At 45.5% G+C, this 21,164-nt stretch overlaps 1 long non-coding RNA gene across 1 annotated transcript in view; it reads left to right on the top strand.

Annotated features, from left to right (window-relative positions):
- The window catches only part of LOC136668402 (uncharacterized), an 80,352-nt gene that overhangs the window by 26,122 nt on the left and 33,066 nt on the right, over positions 1-21,164 (top strand). The gene's annotated exons all lie outside the window — the stretch shown is intronic.

Genomic DNA, 21,164 nt, shown 5'->3' with positions numbered 1-21,164 from the left:
CCTGCATGTTGATTACGGTGAAGATGATGAGGACTATGATGATGATGGTGACTCATTCCTTTGTACTGAAAGTGAATAAACTGCATTGTGAATCCCTAGAGCCAGGGGGCGACTTTGGCTATGAGGTCAGTCATTACAACTCCTCAAAATCACAGAAAACTCTGTAAATTATTACGGGTTATTTTTAACACAAAGGGATACACCAGCTTAAAACTAGCATTTAAAATGTCAGTGAGATTTTCTAAACGCTTTAGTCCAGCATCTTCCCCAAAGTCTGTATGACATTTAGGCAATGCATGCTGGGTATTGTTGTAGGAAAATGGATAGCTTTTCATATGTAATTTGAACTATTCTGTATCATTTTCCCTTCAATGTTCTCTTAAGTATGCCACACAAACATGGGGAATCTCCCCACAGTGATAAATAAGTGCACTGACTCAGGAGCTAATAGTAATTAAATATATATATATATATATATATATATATATATGTCTTTCTATCAGAGATGGTTCCTTTCTGCACTTCCAGCAGTGGAACAGTAACTATAATAGCAATTCAAAAGCTATTGAATGTGGGTTAAGTCTTTAAAACCAAAAATCTCCCACTCGGGGCTCTGTGGCACCGTGTACAAGGCAAGAAGGTGTGTTAACAGCAGATGTAATACAGGCCAGCATGTCCTTTACAAAGAAATGGTCCCTGGCTGAGCAGAATCTGCGCATTCTGAACTTCAATTGAGCAATGTTTTCTATCTTGAATGCAAATTTATTTTGTAGCTCTCCTGCTGTATTCAAAAACACCAAAACATTCTTCACTTTCAGTGTAAGTGATTTCTTTTGATCTGAGGTAACTGTCTGTTTCCAGCTACAGTTTTGTTCATGTAGGCTGTATTATGTTGGAAATATTTGTTTATGATAAAAGCTCATTTTGTGCACTAAAAACAACTAAATTTACAGTAATTTACTGGCTACTAGATCCATCACATACTAATTTATTGCAAAAGGAAATGTCTACTGATTTCACAGTAATAGAACCACAACTATACTGTGATCCAACTGTAACCTGCTGCACACCCAGTCTAAGTTTTTCTATATTATTAAATTATCCTGAGGGAAATGCGGATCATTTTAGGAACCTACAGGGAGTAGCTACAGGAAATTAATCAATAAACAAAAACGGAATGTAATGAGATGATTTTAAAAGGTGAATAAACCAAAAAGCAGGTGGGGTTCCTGACTTTTTAAAAAGTTAAAAGCAACAAATCTGTCTTGACAGTGAAGGGAGTACCTCTGCACAGTGTGAGTTTTGCTGTAATTCCACACGATTTCTCTTCCCCTCACCGTGTAATAAAAAAGCAGAGAGGAGGGAAAAAATCCCAGGATCTAGGGATTGGCGCACAAATCCTCTGCGAGACTTAAAAAGATAAAAGTTTGTTGGGGTGAGGCTGGGACTTCCCTGCCGCAGCGTGAGGCTGGAGGCGCTGCTGTAGTGGATTAAGGCCAGCGTGTGTGTGTGTGTGTGTGTGTGTGTGTGTGTGTGTGTGTGAGACCTGTGGATCCAGGCTGCTCTGGGCTCAGGGTTAATGGGTGGAGGTGAAGGAGATGATGGGTTACAGCTCCTGCGTTAACACTCTTATGAAGAGTAAACACCACACAACTGTACTGTGCTGTGGATGCTTGTGTGAGAATCTCTGTTTTTGTGCATTTTTAGAGAAAAAAAGCACTTATTTTGCAGGAATAGCAAAGGAAAACTTGGCTAATAAGATTGTAGTTATTTGTTTTGTGCTTTTTACAAAAACTAAATATTTTAAAGGAACACTAGGTAGTATGGGTGGCACGGTGGTGCAGCAGGTAGTGTCACAGTCACACAGCTCCAGGGGCCTGGAGGTTGTGGGTTCAAGTCCCGCTCCGGGTGACTGTCTGTGAGGAGTTGGTGTGTTCTCCCAGTGTCCGCGTGGGTTTCCTCCGGGTGCTCCAGTTTCCTCAAACAGTCCAAAAACACACGTTGCAGGTGGATTGGCGACTCACAAGTAGGTGTGAGTGAATGTGTCTGTGTTTCCCTGTGAAGGACTGGCGCCCCCTCCAGGGTGTAATCCCGCCTTGCACCCAATGATTCCAGGACGGCTCTGGACCCACCGCGACCCTGAATTGGATAAGCGGTTACAGATAATGGATAGATAGATGGATGGATGGACTAGGTAGTATTTATACATTAAATTAGCAGGGGTTAAATCGTTGTGATCTGTACCAGGGAGAACAATGCTTATCGTTGCTACTCTGGGTTCTGCACTGCTGAAACTGCACTTTATCTTTGGAGGAGTGTCGGAAAACACATCCTCCCTCCCCTTTGATTTAAGGGCAGTGCTGTATAAGTTAATTACACTGTGTAACTCTAGGGGGAGTGCAGGAGCAAAAGTATCTTATTAAATAAATATTAATAAAAAAGAAAACAGCAACACCTCCTTGGTCCACTATAGAATAGTCCTATTATTCAAATAATTAACAAATTACTTTCAATACTTCGGTTAACACCTTTTAAATTCTGCCGAGTGGTGTACGTTGACTGTAGTTATAGGTGTAGTGCAGAATGACTTGTGTGGAAATATTGTTTCTGTGCCTGTAGTCTCCCTATGACAAGACTCACATAACCCACCCTACTACACACACTCTGATCAGATGATTCTTAGTGTCCAAGTCTAATAGAGAAAAAAAGTGAGAAACAAATCTGAACAGACAGAATTATTGAAGTTCACAAACGTTTCTGAGGAAAACTGAATTAGACCAGATCTCTCATATTCCTACTTTATCCTTTTACAACTGCAGACAATCCCAAACATATTTAGGGTTGACGTGATGGGACAAGACAAATATGATCATAAGTTATGTGCCCATATGCAAATGCAGCATGATTTGAATTGTACACATAAAATGTAAAGTCGACATCTAACAGAACTCAGGACGCACATTTCTTTTGTTCTTTGACTGATCTCCAGTTTTGTTTATGCTCTCACACTATTCTGGCAGGGACACAAAAGAGTTAAAAGTAAAAGAGAGAGAGCATTAATAGTATGTGTACGCTATTGTTAGGAATTAATAATTAAATTATCAGTTTAAAGCATTAAGTAATCGAGTGGTTTCTTTGAAATGTTAGTGTACAAGGTTAGGTGGATGCAGTGTTAGAAGTCTGGAGTAAATGTCATTGTCAGTATGATAAGGTGGGCATACCTGAGCAGGGAATCGAACCATGATTTACTTTTTAGAAGGCAAATGTTACTCAGTATGTTGTACCAAGCATTAAAATAGTTCTTGCAGTTCCCCTGGCTCTCAGTATAACCACTGAATCTAAGGGTTTCAGTCTGAAATGGCTCAGGTTTTCTTGTGTGTCACAGGCTGGCTCATGAGAATTGGCATCTGGGTGTGTTTGGACTAAACAGAGAGACCCCAAAGTATTGAAAATCATGAAAAGAAATGATGATGTAGGTCTCTTCCTACTCCATAGATTGTAAATACTGACATACTGTTACAAAACATTTAAGATGGAACTGAATTTGGGAGGCAGCTAACTGCATGAAAGTAAACGCTGACTGAAAGTGCAAAAAAACTCGAGTTACATTCAAACAGTGAATGAAAAGTTACAGACACAGTTGTACATTTCTTACTCAAACATACTGTTCTACCTTAAAGGGTTACAGTTACTACAGTTGTTTACAGTAGTTCACCAGAATCCCCTAAGTTGCCATATGTGGTGTTACTTGGGAGTATATGGTGCTTACTCAGCGATATCGAATGCTAACTTGCTGCTTACTTGACATTAGTTTTTAATAGTATCATGAGCTCACTAACTCTCATTTAATAGTATCCTGTGTCCACCAAATAGCATCTGATGCTCAGATGAGTTGCTTTCCAAAAGGGGGGTAGCACAGTGGTGTAGTTTTTCTGACACACACACACACACCTCCAGGGTTCCTGTGTTGTCAGTTCAAACCCTGCCTCAGGTCACTGTCTGTGAGGCGCTGTTGTGTTCTCCCTGTGTCTGTAAGGGTTTTCTCTAGGTACATCCTCCAATCACACATGCCGGTTGGTGTACTGGCTGTTCAAATGTGTGTGAGTGTGTTTCAGAGTGTGAGATGCCCTGTCCACTGTGTGTTCATGCCTTGCTCACAGTGATTCCAGGAGGGCTCCAGTCTCGCTGTGTCCCTGAACAGGGTATGACAGAATGAATAAATACATAGATGATGCTCTCAGGCTCTTTAAGGTGCAGTCAAATGTGGAGTCTTTGTCCTTGCTAATGAATTACACACCACAGAGGCAGCAGATAGAGGTGGCTTTTAAAAGTGCTTGAGCATTCCTTTACCACTCCGTACAGAACTCAAGGCTCTAGCGAATCACACATTGACTGTGGACACTGAGCAATCCAGAAACTTCACATAAGTGACTGTATTCCGTTTGTGGGAGGAATGTGTGCAGCAGACCTGGCAGTGGGGCCATAGTGGGCTCATCCTTCATGCAGACACGCTGTGACACAGTGAGAGCAGAACCGTCTGCAGTGCCCTGCACAGGCGCAGCAGTTAGATACCTGTCTACGTGTCCCCAGCAGGTGTCACGATTCCACACTCCTCCATCAGTAAGACCCCCTGCCGCAACCCTCTTTCTCACTCCGGTGTTTGATCAGCAAACGGCACTGTATGCTTCTTGACGATTGCTGACGAGTGCCTGTGTCCCAGAGCTCCATCCACTCCAAGCGCTCCAACTGCTGCCACTCCCAGCTCATCACTCCGCTGCCCCAGCCATTATTGCTGTCTGCTCCCAGCCTCCTCCACACACTCACACTCTGACATAAGCTGTCTTTCACACACACATTGTACATGCTCTCCTTTCTTTACCTGAAATGCTTCGACTGTCAAAAATGTGGGTATGTCTTGCCCTTCACATGACATAGGAATTTTCTCCCTTATCCACACAGAAATGGTGTGGTTAGGTTTCTGCCTAAACCATATGTACATTTATAGCATAACGTCAATGTTCTCAATACCCTGCACCTCACCTTTGCTCTAAAACTATAAAAACTGACTGAAATATTTTTATAATGGTGGCCAATAAGAAGTATATATAATACACTGCGCTGGTACAAGTGGATCAGGCACAGCAGTGCTGCTAGAGTTTGTAAACACTGTCCACTCGGTTACATCTACCTACTTGGTCCACCTTGTAGATGTAAAGTCAGAGACGGTAGCTCATCTGTTGTGGCACAGTTCGTGTTGGTCATCACCCTGCGTATTATTTTGTTTACCGTGACCCATACTAAAATAGATTCAAACCTAGCTGCCACAAGCTTTCGTGCTTTGAATTCATCAGGGACTCCCCTTGGAATGCCAATAGCATCCAGATAATTTAAATGGTTCCCCAGGAAATCTCTTTTGCATCTGTGAATAACCTTTTTAGATGCAAGATCATTCATTCATTCATTCTCTCATTCTCTGTAAGTGCTTATCCAGTTCAGGGTCATGGTGGGTCCAGAGCCTACCTGGAATCATTGGGCGCAAGGTGGGAATACACCCTGGAGGGGGAGCCAGTCCTTCACAGGGCAACACAAACACGCACACATTCACTCACACACTCACACCTACGGACAATTTTGAGTCGCCAATCCACCTACGGAGGAAACCCACGCAGACACGGGGAGAACACACCAACTCCTCACAGACAGTCACCCGGACGGGAAACGAACCCACAACCTCCAGGTCCCTGGAGCTGTGTGACTGCAACACTACCTGCTGTGCCACCGTGCCGCGATGCAAAATCAGATCATTTGAATTTAGGGAAAATAAGTGTTGGTTCCCCCAGCATGACTAGTGCACACATACCTGTCCAACTTGAAGGAAGGGTTGATCTGAGGCGACCTCTGTGGCCACATCGCCAAAATATATATCAGCCCTTGGTCTCTGTTGAGTTACCAGATGCTTATACACGTTTTTGAAGCATGGCTTTGTAATCCGAGCCCTGTTGGAACACCTTTTGATTCTAATCAACAACCCACATGATCGAACAGCACCCTGGGTAATGTCCCACTTCTACTGCACACGGACAAGAACGATGACCTATTATGCAGATCATGTCTTTTGACAAATTTCACGTGAAACCCTCATTCAGTGCGTCCAAATGATCAGTTTAGTCATCTGGATTTTGAATCATCCCTGTAGAAGATTACATTACAAAAGATTTTAATCAAGTAGGACATTCACGTTGGATTACTGAGTAATTGAATGCTTTAGAGCCTGCTGCAAGAGCACAGTCTCTAGGGCACATACAACCTCCCTTCATTGACTGGTCTAGGATGTCTTCATCCTCACATGCTTTACTTTTATTGTCAGGCAATAGGCACCGTATCATAGCTGCTCTGTGGTGGCTCTGTAGGGGTTCTGACCATTGGGATTTAAAAAAGTATGCAGAGAAATAAGAGGACTACCCTCTGTAAATGTAGAACTATAGCGTGCACCTGTATGGTCAGTGGAGCTGATAAAATGGACAATGAGTGTAGGAACAAGGTAAGCGTTCCTAATTCAGTGATCAGTCAGTGTATTGTTGTGTTAATAATAAATGTAACCAGCATTTAATGCATTTGTAGTAAGACCTCAGGGGTGGAAGTGGTCCGGTTTTACAGGGGGAATTCTATATTTAATTTATAAATCAAAACTGTGTCCTAAAATACCCGTTTCTTCTTCCATTTTTGCCTTGAAAGCTACCTCTAAAAACACCTTTTTTCCATTCCAAGAAATGAAAGCTTAGTAGCTTTTTGATAGATGCTGTACTTTACATCATAGACCTCCAGCCTTTTTCCCACTGACAGCAGTTATGTCGATTTTCCAGATGTGAGCCAGAATAAAGGGTTAGCGTTCTGGCCTATTTCCATCCCGAAGCACATTATAAAATGTGAAGTGTCCCCAAACGTTCAACAGTGTGCTACAAAGACTAGCCCTCCGAATTCTTATTTTCCAAAAGCTTTTTCTGTTAACATGGCTGGCGCTGTCCGCTGGGTCTGCGGCACTTATAGAAGGTATCTGTAAGACTTTAAATGGCATGGCTGTTTCTGTGCTGAATTTCTTGAGTTCTTACTTGGTCCTCTATTGCTCCCTCGGCACCTTCCAGCACTCTTCTGCTCAGCAAAGGAAATGCCAGTAACTCTTTTTAAAGCCTGGTTTGACGCAAAACCAAGATCACACAGTTTTCCCCTCAGCTTTGATTGCAGTCGATCAGCCGGGACATGTTTGGGGTCTGAGGTTCACTGCTTTTTCCTCTGAAGCTAGGAGGCTAATGCAGCTAACAACTAATGGCAGTTTATAGCCAATCGTTAGCATTCTGGGAGCTGCAGGCTGAATCTCACCACATATACGCCTCAAACCATATCACGTTGTTAAGCAATCTCAAATAGACTTGTTTGTGGTTTGTGACTCTGTAATATAAAGAGAAAAAAAACATCTTTGAAAGTACATGGAATGGCTAAGAAACAGTAGGAGTAGCCATCTGTAAGCCTGGGTTGTTTTTTTGTCCGTAGGCTGCGTTAGTCCAGAGATGTCTTGGCTGACATTTGATATTCCATGCCAGAAAAAAAAAAACATGGAGGAAAAAAGGTGGAAAGGTTTCATAATGCAGTATCTTGGAGCCTGCAGTGACTTCATGAGAAGTTAATGCAACAAAACATCTAACTGTCACGGCTCCTCTTGGCGTGTCACTGGGATTTCAATGATCAGAACCAGGGCTCCACTGTAGCGGAACAAATAAGTTCTCAGCAGCCTGCAGGAGATGGCCAGCGCTGATGGCTGAGAGATGACCAGAGATAGACCGCTTCCCTGAGGGGCTCGGAGGCGGTTTGACTGTTTGAAAGGTCTCAGAAGAAGAGCATTGATTGTGCCATTCCAATGCTGGGCCTTGGGCCTTGCTCCTGCCCATGGCATGAAGCTGCACATTGTCAGCAATAAAAAAAAAAAAAAAAAAAGTGAGAAAAGGCCAGGGAAAGAGAATCATATTTCATATGGTGCGGGAAACAGCCCTAATGGGAACTATCATTGAACGGATGCATCACAAGGGACAGGAGATAAATCACCAGCTCCATTCTGCAGACTGATAATAGCCTCTGCCATATGGGGCGCCAACAGCATCTCTCTGGCACACTGCAGAGGAAGGTCATTCCGGTTGGACTTTGTAAGCATGCAAGCTGTCCACGTAAAGGAATGCAAATTGCTTCACCGTGGACAAACTATTCACTGACTGCAACAACAGCACATCCAAAAAACAGAGTAGCACCCACTCTGATGCACAGTGAGAGGAGAAATTGTGGGGTAATATGACTCAAGTGATAGATTGACTGTCACCACATATTTACTGTCATTTTCCGCCTTCGTTCAGACACAAAGCTGTGTGTGTTTGCTGCGTGAGTTGAAAGAGCTGAATTCTTTATGAGTGCCTGTGTCAACACAGTGGATCCTGTCAACACCTAAAGCTCGCGGCCCCTCCTCAGCAGGCCTCCCGCTGTCACAAACATCCTCACGCAGCACGAGATCCCGTTTCATGTGACAGCTCTTTAATACAGCGCCTGATCTGCGTAGTCACATCATTGTTTCTGCTTCTGAATGCTCCTCACCACTGGCTCATACCCCCCTCCTTCCCTCCCTCCCTTCGCCTCAGTCACCCACTCTCATTTCCCCACCACTGACACTGACACTGACACACCCACTCAATACAGTCAACCCCTCACCTCCCCACTCTCCACCACTGACACACACCCACCGCCTCAGTCACCCCCTCAGATCCCTACTCCCCACCACTGACACCATCCTGACCCACCCTCTCCCACTTTCTCCACCCTGTCCCACTCTGTCCACTTTCTCCCACTCTCTTCTCCCTGTCCTTCTCCCTCCCCGCTCTCTCCACCCTGTCCCACTCTGTCCACTTTTTCCACCCTGTCTCACTCTCTCCCCACTCTCTTCTCCCTGTCCCGCTCTCTCCCCACTCTCTTCTCCCTGTCCCGCTCTCTCCCCACTCTTTTCTCCCTGTCCCGCTCTCTCCCCACTCTCTTCTCCCTGTCCCACTCTCTCCCCACTCTTTTCTCCCTGTCCCGCTCTCTCCCCACTCTCTTCTCCCTGTCCCGCTCTCTCCCCACTCTCTTCTCCCTGTCCCACTCTCTCCCCACTCTTTTCTCCCTGTCCCGCTCTCTCCCCACTCTCTTCTCCCTGTCCCGCTCTCTCCCCACTCTCTTCTCCCTGTCCCGCTCTCTCCCCACTCTCTTCTCCCTGTCCCGCTCTCTCCCCACTCTTTTCTCCCTGTCCCGCTCTCTCCCCACTCTCTTCTCCCTGTCCCGCTCTCTCCCCACTCTCTTCTCCCTGTCCCGCTCTCTTCCCACTCTCTTCTCCCTGTCCCGCTCTCTTCCCACTCTCTTCTCCCTGTCCCGCTCTCTTCCCACTCTCTTCTCCCTGTCCCGCTCTCTCCACACTCTCTTCTCCCTGTCCCGCTCTCTTCCCACTCTCTTCTCCCTGTCCCGCTCTCTTCCCACTCTCTTCTCCCTGTCCCGCTCTCTTCCCACTCTCTTCTCCCTGTCCCGCTCTCTTCCCACTCTCTTCTCCCTGTCCCGCTCTCTCCACACTCTCTTCTCCCTGTCCCGCTCTCTTCCCACTCTCTTCTCCCTGTCCCGCTCTCTTCCCACTCTCTTCTCCCTGTCCCGCTCTCTTCCCACTCTCTTCTCCCTGTCCCGCTCTCTTCCCACTCTCTTCTCCCTGTCCCGCTCTCTCCACACTCTCTTCTCCCTGTCCCGCTCTCTTCCCACTCTTTTCTCCCTGTCCCGCTCTCTTCCCACTCTCTTCTCCCTGTCCCGCTCTCTTCCCACTCTCTTCTCCCTGTCCCGCTCTCTTCCCACTCTCTTCTCCCTGTCCCGCTCTCTCCACACTCTCTTCTCCCTGTCCCGCTCTCTCCCCACTCTTTTCTCCCTGTCCCGCTCTCTCCCCACTCTCTTCTCCCTGTCCCGCTCTCTCCCCACTCTCTTCTCCCTGTCCCGCTCTCTCCCCACTCTCTTCTCCCTGTCCCGCTCTCTTCCCACTCTCTTCTCCCTGTCCCGCTCTCTCCACACTCTCTTCTCCCTGTCCCGCTCTCTCCACACTCTCTTCTCCCTGTCCCGCTCTCTCCACACTCTCTTCTCCCTGTCCCGCTCTCTCCCCACTCTCTTCTCCCTGTCCCGCTCTCTCCACACTCTCTTCTCCCTGTCCCGCTCTCTCCCCACTCTCTTCTCCCTGTCCCGCTCTCTTCCCACTCTCTTCTCCCTGTCCCGCTCTCTTCCCACTCTCTTCTCCCTGTCCCGCTCTCTTCCCACTCTCTTCTCCCTGTCCCGCTCTCTTCCCACTCTCTTCTCCCTGTCCCGCTCTCTTCCCACTCTTTTCTCCCTGTCCCGCTCTCTTCCCACTCTCTTCTCCCTGTCCCGCTCTCTTCCCACTCTCTTCTCCCTGTCCCGCTCTCTTCCCACTCTCTTCTCCCTGTCCCGCTCTCTCCACACTCTCTTCTCCCTGTCCCGCTCTCTCCCCACTCTTTTCTCCCTGTCCCGCTCTCTCCCCACTCTCTTCTCCCTGTCCCGCTCTCTCCCCACTCTCTTCTCCCTGTCCCGCTCTCTCCCCACTCTCTTCTCCCTGTCCCGCTCTCTCCCCACTCTCTTCTCCCTGTCCCGCTCTCTTCCCACTCTCTTCTCCCTGTCCCGCTCTCTCCACACTCTCTTCTCCCTGTCCCGCTCTCTCCACACTCTCTTCTCCCTGTCCCGCTCTCTCCACACTCTCTTCTCCCTGTCCCGCTCTCTCCACACTCTCTTCTCCCTGTCCCGCTCTCTCCCCACTCTCTTCTCCCTGTCCCGCTCTCTTCTCCCTGTCCCACTCTCTCCATCATCCCACACTCTCGACTTTCTCCCACTCTCTCTTCCCTGTCCCACTCTCTCCCCACTCTCTTCTCCCTGTCCCACTCTCTCAGACTCTCCCCACTGATTAAAGCAGTTGTTGGACAGAGGTTATTGCTCTGAGTTTGGTGAAAGAGGATAAAAGAACGTCTCAGAGGCACATTTAACATTATCCTCCATAATCCTTCTTTTTTCATTCTGCACCTTGTCCAAACATCAGTTCTTTTCTTTCTTTCTGACAAGCAGCCTGTCTTAGATTTGTTTTATTTCTTTTGCTTTTTTCCCTTCTTCTTCTTGTGTATGTATTTACTTCAGTTTGTTTGTTTCTGTTCTTTCTGCTTAATTTTTTCTATTCACTCCAGCACTCTGAGACACCATTTGCCCTGCACTGATGTTTACTCTCTCGCTCACCCCCACCCCCTCTCTCACTTCCCCTGAACCATTGTCCTGTATTATTAGAGCCTGGAACAGGATTAAAATGAAGGGTAAAATCATGAAAAGAGAGTAGCGATGATGGTGTTTGTGTGTGATTACTCTCTTTCTCTCTCTCTGTGCTTTATTTGTTTGGGCTGTGTGTGTGTGTGTGTGTGTGTGTGTGTGTGTGTGTGATTGTACTGCATTTGTTATTGAGCACTGTGTATATGGTTGTTCTGTGAACTGAGTTGTGTTCTTCATGGTTGGGCAATGTGTGTGTGTCTGTTTGGTATACTGATCTGTGTTCTGGCAATGCGTATTTTGCATGTGTGTGTGTGTGTGTGTGTGTGTGTGTGTGTGTGTGTGTGTGTGTGTGATTGTACTGCATTTGTTATTGAGCACTGTGTATATGGTTGTTCTGTGAACTGAGTTGTGTTCTTCATGGTTGGGCAATGTGTGTGTGTCTGTTTGGTATACTGATCTGTGTTCTGGCAATGCGTATTTTGCATGTGTGTGTGTGTGTGTGTGTGCGTGTGTGTGTGAGCTGTGCTGTGTTGTGGACATTGTGTGTGTGTGAGCTGTGCTCTGTATTAGCGAGAGAGAGAGAGAGAGAGTTGTGTGTGAGAGAGGGAACTGTATGTGTGTTGTGGACTGTGTTTGTGTGTGTGTGTTTCGTGGACGAGGCCGGTGTCAGTGTGACAGCAGCTATAGAGTGAGAAGAGAAATAACAGGCTGTCATAGATCAGTGGGATAAAGAACACTAGCTACACTTGCCAGTCGTGAAATAGGAGACAGGCTCCAAATAAATTGTGTAGACTGAAGCAGGCGATTTGTCCAAATGTTCTTTCCTGAGAAAAGAGAAACAATTTCCCACTCTCCAACGACCATCCTCCGCTCTCCTGCTCATTCATTTCGTTCCCTTCTTTTTCCCCTGACAGACGGCTGGAATCTGCCTTAATCCTGTGAGCCTCCACCTCTGCTCTGGTGTCAAATGTAATTAAAACAGCTGGAGAGCTGCTAATTCCATTTCAGAAAAAAATGTACACTTTAGTTAAACAAATCCCACTGGGTTAGGTGCTTTTGAATATAGGTATTTACCACAGCAGCTCTCGGCCCCAGCATCTTATTCACACGCTCAGTGTTACACAAGAGAAGGCTCTTTCCTCTGCTGCATTGTACACATCAGGCTTTGAAAGGAATTCTCTCACATTTCAGAGCCACACCAGCTCTTCTCCATTTATGTAGTAACAGTATGAATGGCTCATGTGTTTGGCTATAAGTGCTACTAGTTTAAAAAGGAAAGATAGCATGTTGTGGCTCAGTGAAGCACTTCCCGTGCCCTCGTGGGATTAGCGTAAAAGCCACAGACAGCAGGGCCTTGTTTTTTAATCTCTTGATTGGAGTCCAAATCCTGTCTCTGATGGTGAGACCGCTACTTCCGTTTAGAAAACTGTGCTCCCCGAAAGCCTCTAAAAGCTTCCTAAAGAGACGGCACAAGTAAAAATTCACACCACTTCACAGACAAACAGCCGCAAGAATCAGCAAAGTGAACCGGATTAACTGCAGCACTAATGAAAGCTTGCGTATACGCCGTATTGTTTTAGAAAAGGCTACCTGCCGGCCGTTAGTGATTTCGGTCCATTATGAATAAATTCATGAGTTTTCTTCTTTTCGAATGAGGATTGCAGCTCTGTGAGAAGTACATCTTGAGTTCAATGCACAACTGGATTTTAAAACAATTATAATAATTGCATTTTTATATTTTTTACGTCTTTTTGTCAGCTCTTCTTCAGTTTATTCCAGTTGTTTTGAGATGGCTCCCAACTTGAAACTGAATAAACTCATTAAAAATCATGGAAGACTGCGGTTCAATCCAGGTCTTGATTAAGGCACAATAAACTGGTCAATCAGTTTTAACATGTGGTGTAATTTATTATGAACTATAAAAACAACAGGCCTCATTCATAAACATTCACAAAAAACACTAGCACACTGGACATATAATGTTTGAAGAAAGGGACGTTAACAAAAACTTTCTGTCAGATTCATGAACGCTGCGTAAACACCATATTGTTTTAGTAGCACGTCTGTGTGTTGGGGGCGGCACGGTGGTGCAGCAGGTAGTGTCACAGTCACACAGCTCCAGGGACCAGGAGGTTGTGGGTTCCAGTCCCGCTCCGGGTGACTGTTTGTGAGGAGTTGGTGTGTTCTCCCTGTGTCTGCGTGGGTTTCCTCCGGGTGACTGTCTGTGAGGAGTGTGGTGTGTTCTCCCTGTGTCTGCGTGGGTTTCCTCCGGGTGACTGTCTGTGAGGAGTGTGGTGTGTTCTCCCTGTGTCTGCGTGGGTTTCCTCCGGGTGACTGTCTGTGAGGAGTTGGTGTGTTCTGTCTGTGTCTGAGTGGGTTTCCTCCGGGTGACTGTCTGTGAGGAGTGTGGTGTGTTCTCCCTGTGTCTGCGTGGGTTTCCTCCGGGTGACTGTCTGTGAGGAGTGTGGTGTGTTCTCCCTGTGTCTGCGTGGGTTTCCTCCGGGTGACTGTCTGTGAGGAGTGTGGTGTGTTCTCCCTGTGTCTGTGTGGGTTTCCTCCGGGTGACTGTCTGTGAGAAGTGTGGTGTGTTCTCCCTGTGTCTGCGTGGGTTTCCTCCGGGTGACTGTCTGTGAGGAGTGTGGTGTGTTCTCCCTGTGTCTGCGTGGGTTTCCTCCGGGTGACTGTCTGTGAGGAGTGTGGTGTGTTCTCCCTGTGTCTGCGTGGGTTTCCTCCGGGTGACTGTCTGTGAGGAGTGTGGTGTGTTCTCCCTGTGTCTGCGTGGGTTTCCTCCGGGTGACTGTCTGTGAGGAGTGTGGTGTGTTCTCCCTGTGTCTGCGTGGGTTTCCTCCGGGTGACTGTCTGTGAGGAGTGTGGTGTGTTCTCCCTGTGTCTGCGTGGGTTTCCTCCGGGTGACTGTCTGTGAGGAGTTGGTGTGTTCTCCCTGTGTCTGTGTGGGTTTCCTCCTGGTGACTGTCTGTGAGGAGTGTGGTGTGTTCTCTCTGTGTCTGCGTGGGTTTCCCCCGGGTGACTGTCTGTGAGGAGTGTGGTGTGTTTTTATTAACTTTTATTTAAAGTCCAACCAGGCCAGATGATACTTTCAGATATTACGCATCTCTTCACAGGTAAGAACAGAGGATGAAATGAAAGCTTAACCAAAGTAAATGCTGTCTGTACTAACAATGTAATGAATCAAAGAGAACACAATTATAAATAATTAGTTCCATTCTTACACTAGTTTCATCTTAAATGTGTAAGTTATTGTCTGTACAATTTTTGTAAAGTAAAAAAAAAAAATTCAATCTACAGGGAGTGTCACAGTCACAGCTCCAGGGTCCAGTCCCTGCCCTGAGCTTGTTGTGTGCATGGATTAGGCTCTGGTTTCCTCACACTGTCCTAAAACTTGTGCGTAGATGAATTGGAACACTGTCCACATGTGTGTGTCTGTGTTTGTACGTGATGCCCTGTGATGGATTGGGGGCCTGTGTTTCTGGGGTGTGTTTCTTCCTTGTTGCCAGTGATTCTGTGTAGGCTCCAGACCCACCTCGACCCTGAACAGGTTGTGGATGAATGAAGTTTATGATTTTTTTTTATTTTAATTAGAAAAAAGTAAATATGTTAATAGTCTGGCACATATTTCCGAAAGCTATTTGGGTGACTATTAACCTCTAATGCTTGTTAACAACGTTAGCGTTGTACTTCCAGCTCTAAACCCAAGAAGCTAATGTTGGATTCCAGGCACGTCTCGGCCAGCCAACTGCATCTGGAGTTAATGGAAAGCTATGTAAATTTGTTTTTTATTTTTTTTCCCCAAACTATTCTTTTAAGTGTCTTTGGGCAGGTCCCCTAACATTTCAGCCACCTACTTCTGTAACAGGATTAAACTCTTATTCGCTCTGGAGAAGGAATGTCTGCCAAAAGCCTTAAAAGAGATCCATCAAAGTCGTGCCTAAGCACATGAAATGGAGTAAATGTATCCCCTGTTGTTCCCAGAGTAAAGCAAATAAAGCAAAATCATTCCCGGAGTGGTCCAGTATGTGGTCGGTCCGATCTGACCAGCACTAGAAGAGAATTAGTAGGGTTACCTCTGGTCCTTTATGGTCAAAAGCATACAGGAATAGCTTCCAAAGCGGCTGGGCATTAAAGCAGACAGATTTCGTGTCTTACTAAGCAATGTGTCAGACGTAGTCTGGCTCCCTGTTGAGCAGCAGAGCAAGCTAAAAACTACATCAGATTTACAGAAAGAGCTATATCCTGCTCTCTCTCTCTCTCCTGCACCTCGTATTGATCTTGTACAGAGAGCCTGGGTCAAAGAGAAAGAGCGAGAGGAAGAAAAGAGAGTAAGGGAGACTGTGAAAGTGCTTGTCCTTGTCTGTTTGGCTTCGGCGTCCTCTGACCCCTGTCTCTCTCTCCAAGGACATGTTCTCTTGTTCATTACTCAGCTCTCACGGCCTTGCATTCGATACCGTCTCTCCGTTTCCTCTTAAAAATCAATTGCTTTTCTCTTTCCTCCGTGTTTACCATTTACCTTCGGCGCCTTATCAATTTGGGACGGCCCTGCTGCCTGCCTGGGTTTCTAAGCTGTTCCTCAGAGGCTGCGCTCGCTCCCTCTCTCTTTGCTCTCCTTCAAAGGCTCTGCAGTCGTGGATCTAGCGCCGGCTCTGATGTGGGGAGTCTGTATTGAGGCATGTTTACAGCACTGATGTTTGTGGCTGTGCTCAGGCAGTCAGGGCTGTGCTGAGGCCTTCAACTCTTTCTCTCTCTCTCTCTCACACACACACACACACACACTCTCCTCTCTGCTGAACACCACCACACATTTGCCTGGGTGCCTTGCCTTTGTTCACCAAGCTTTCTGTTTTTCAGAGGAGGACAAACTGCCTCGAGGCACGGCTGCTGTAGTTCATATGTTTCCATTTGTTTAGCACAAGCTCTCATGCTGCAAAAAAAAAAAACTTTCAAACTAACTCCTCTGACAAATTCACTTCCCTTTTAACAAGAAACACAAACAGGCAGGTTGCAGATGAAAAATGTACAGTATCTGCATAAAAAAAAAAAGGCTTAAAGCCTAGACATTTCTCAGTGGATATGTCATAGCAGACCGGTCCAGTCAGGAGGAGCCTACAGATACAGCCAAGAAATACAGCCTCCAGCTGGAGTGAAATACAGGACACAACCATTTAGCTAACCACAGCTCTCTATGAACGGTTTATGCTCTGGGATTGGTCTGGTTTGTACAACTCAGATACCCGAATATTTAAAGTCAATGGAAATACTTACTGTTACTAAATAGTGTTGAGCACTGCTGATATTCAGTGAGCACTAGTGGCATTTACCAATAGAAATGAAAGCCTTTCTTTCATTCATTCATTGTCTGTAACCGCTTATCCAGTTCAGGGTCGCGGTGGGTCCAGAGCCTACCAGGAATCATTGAGCGCAAGGCAGAAGCACACCCTGGAGGGGGCGCTAGTCCTTCACAGGGTGATACACACTCATGCATTCACTCACACACTCACACCTCTGGACACTTTTGGGTCACCAATCCACCTACCAACGTGTGTTTTTGGACCGTGGGAGGAAACCGGAGCACCCGGAGGAAACCCACGCAGACACTGGGAGAACACAGAATGAAAGCTTTGTATCATCAAATTTGATTTCTATTTTTTTTATTATTATTATTATTTTGAATGAGAGCTACTAAGGAGGTTTACTAAAGACCCTTCTGAACTGCATGCAGTAAGTTACCGTCTTCTTCGTCAGGATTTACCCTTTTGCAGATTCAGGCACACACACTGTGTCTAGTTTCTACAAAGCCATGCTATAGTAGCATGTACAGTACGGCCTAGCATTGTCTCACTGAAATAACCATGGACTTCCTGGGAAAAGATACTGCCTTGATGACAGTGTATGTGTCTCTAAAATCCCAATATCTGCCTCCACAACTCAGGAACATTCCCATGTATGCAATTCATCCCTGCTATGAGTACCAATGTACCCTTATAGTCACACACCCTCAGCATGTAACAGCAGTGGTTTCTGGCCTTGTCTTACACAGACCGAGATTTCTCCAGACTTCTTAAATCTGTTCCTATTTTATGTTGTAGTTGGTAGTAAGTGTCCATAGGAGTGAGTGAGTGAAGCCCTGTGATGGATTGGCTCCCTGTCAAAGCTGTGTTTCTGTCACACCCCTAGTGAGACCCTGAACACGATGAAGCATTTACAGAAAATGAATGAGTGTTTTTTATAGTGCTTTTGATTTTTTTTTCTTTTTCATTTGTCATTTTTCATTTTTTTTCATTTGTGCTTATGGTTACACCAGCCTGCTGTTCTCTGCAGCTGTTATCCTTGACTGCAATTAACATGACTCACCTGCTTTCAGCCGCCTTTCTGTCTCACTTCTATATTACAGCAGGATTGTATTATAAACCCTGTTTCTGGAAAAGTTGGGACTTTGTAAAATGTAAAAAGTAAAGTAATAAGTAATAATGTAAAGATGTAGCTCAGCCAGGCACACACACTCTGTGTCTACAAAGTCACACACCTATATTTTATATAAGTATGGACATCCCAGGAAGAACTTTGCCTTGAAGGTAGCGGATGTTTCTACAAAATCATAATAAAAACCCTCCACAGCAATGGTACTGCTGTGGGCACTGATGCACCCACCCACATCAAAGATGAAGGTCATGACCGTTTACCTGTGGTTTATGGCCTTGCACTGTTCGGCCTGAGATTGCTCATGATTTCCTGAATCATTTCCGTGATGTGGTACGGTAGAAAGCATACCTCAGTTCTTCTTAATTGTGCTATCCTTGAAAATTCTTTCAAAAAGTTTTACAAAAAGTACTGTGTTTTTAGTGGATGCTACTTTTTTAGTTCTAGTATTGATTCTGGAAACAGCACTGGACTGTAAGGCCTTGGACTGTCATTTTAAAACCGTAAAACCCAGAAATTATTAGAAACAAAAACTTGTTTGGCCAGGAATCTCCATAGAAAAGCATGAAATGAGATGTGCTGAAGCAGCTGAACATGAGCTTACGGATACCATGCTCAGTGCCATGAGTACCCATGAAACGTTGGTCTGTGGCACAATGGAACTATCCAACATCACTGGGATGAGCTGAAGTGTAAATTCACTAGAATGTTTGTGGCAACATACCATCAAATCCTAATAGCTAACGTGAAGCCTTCCAATGAATCTGATACTGACATATCAGCAGACAGATTAGCCATATATACAGATGTAGTGTGAGATGCTTTTGCCCCACATGGAAAGTGTGTGTGTGTGTGTGTGTGTGTTGGTGTCGGTGGGGGCTGGTCTACTAATGCACATTAATCCAGAAACACAATGACCTCAATCCCTTAAATCTGCCAATAAAACATCTGATGCCGTAGACTTAGAGGTCACTGATGATGATGATGATGGCAGAAACAGGGTCAGCCATTTCTTGCTCTTAACATCTGTTTCTCACTTCCTCTTCCTCCATTTTCAGTCACTATTTCTAAATGATTTTCTAGTAGCACTTTTGAAAGCCTGTGTGAAAAGTGTTTAAGGAATTCCGAGTAGTATTTGGTATATTCATTCATTCATTATTGTATCCAGTTCAGGGTCACGGTGGGTCCAGAGCCTACCAGGAGTCATTGGGCGCAAGGCGGGAATACACCCTGGAAGGGGCGCCAGTCCTTCACAGGCAGTACACACACTCACTCACACTTTTGAGTCGCCAATCCACCTACCAGCGTGTGTCTTTGGACTGTGGGAGGAAACCGGAGCACCCGAAGGAAACCCATGCAGACACAGGGAGAACACACCGAACTCCTCACAGACAGTCACCTGGAGCGGGAATCAAACCCACAACCTCCAGGTCCCTGGAGCTGTGTGACTGTGACACTACCTGCTGCGCCACCGTGCCGCCCATATTTGGTATACATATTTACCTGTAAGTTGTACCATTGGCACCAAGTGCAGCTGACCATACCTGGTAGTTTACTCATACTTTCACATCCAAGATGCAAGCTCCAAACTAAATGTTCCTTTGCATTCCAATGTTTTAATTCCAACATATTTGCCAGTGATGCATTTACAGTCCTGTTAATTAGAGTATTGGCCCTTTGCCATAGATAAACCAAACAGGAAAAACTTATTGGACAGATTATTTTGAACAACCCCTGAGATCTCCCCAGAGCTGATGCAGGAAGATGATGCCATCTTCTTCTGGTAAATCCACAACAGCCTTGAGTTTCAGCACATCAGATTATCTGTGCTCGTCTAAGCCAGTGCTGTTCTGAGCTACCATGCCAGAATGCAATTTACCGATGCCATGCTGCAGCTTTGGCTTGGAGAGAGCTATCAATACTTCTGTGGAGGACACAGGCTGCCTTTCCCAGCCCTACATCTTAGCGCTATCAGAATAATGGAGAAGTGTGTGCAGCAGAGATTTCTCTCCTTTCACTCGCAGCTGTCAGAGAGAGAGGCACTGATGAACTGAGGTCACAGAGGAGATAAACCCCTCTACACTGGGACACAATCAGCACTCACAAGGCAAATAGGAAAGAACCGTTCAAAACAGGCCCATCTTTAATCTTATTCTTTACTTTAATAATTGGTATCTGAATTATTTATATAAATAAAATGAAAACAGCATAGATGTAAGTTTTGATAACTTGTAGTTTATTTGATTTTGTGACAACAAACTTATTTTACTTTTAAGCTTTGCAATTTAAAAAGTTAGCTTGGTACATGGAAAAAAACAAACAAACAAAAAAACTCAAGATCTCTCACGCGTTAAATTTGTACAGTACTGTGCAAAATCAGAGAGCGCCTAATCCTAACAGTAAATAACTCTCTACACAAAAGCAGAATCATTAAAAGGAATATCTACAATTGTGGGGAAACACTGTTCTCTCCGGTTTGTTTATGTTCGGAAGCTCCGTGTCTTTTAAGGTGGAACGGTATCTTTGAGGGGGGAAAAAAACGACAGTTCTTTGTACGTGGCCGAGGATTTACTTGTCTGGTAGTATTTATTTTCTGTTTGATTTACCACGGGGCGGCACGGTGGCGCAGCAGGTAGTGTTGCAGTCACACAGCTCCAGGGGCCTTCGATTGCCACTCCGGGTGACTGTCTGTGAGGAGTTGGTGTGTTCTCCCTGTGTCTGTGTGGGTTTCCTCCGGGTGCTCCGGTTTCCTCCCACAGTCCAAAAACACACGTTGGTAGGTGGATTGGCGACTCAAAAGTGTCCATAGGTGTGTGTGAGTGAATGTGTGTTTGTGTCTGTGTTGCCCTGTGAAGGACTGGCGCCCCCTCCAGGGTGTATTCCCGCCTTGCGCCCAATGATTCCAGGTAGGCTCTGGACCCACCGCGACCCTGAACTGGATAAGAGGTTACAGATAATGAATGAATGAATGAATGATTTACCACGGAAACGCGTTTGTAACTCGAGTTGTTTAGTTTTTTAGCACTTTAGGTGACATTTCTACCTTAAGTAATCCGAAACAGCAAACATAAGTCAAATTTACCCACATATTGAGTAGAAATAGAGCAACATCCTCATATTGATTTGTGATTTTCGATGTTTGGAGGTCTATTACTTGTCTAAAAATAACTCCAGATGTCATTTCTCTGCAGTTAGAAAGCAGAGTTTTTTTTTTAGCCATTTACAGGCGCTGGGGCTTTGTAAACACATTAGACTGGTTTTGAGCACGCAAACAGATTAGAGTCCATACTGTTACAGCAAATATGATCGCCTCCAGTCATTTTGGAAAACTTGTTTTCAGTTTGTCAAAGTCACAAAGTTAGTTGCAGGTTTTT

This window comes from Hoplias malabaricus, chromosome 15 (genome assembly GCF_029633855.1).
Source record: "Hoplias malabaricus isolate fHopMal1 chromosome 15, fHopMal1.hap1, whole genome shotgun sequence".
NCBI lineage: Eukaryota > Metazoa > Chordata > Actinopteri > Characiformes > Erythrinidae > Hoplias > Hoplias malabaricus.
The sequence above is the reverse complement of the archived record's forward strand: the minus strand, read 5'-3'. Positions and strand labels throughout refer to the sequence as shown.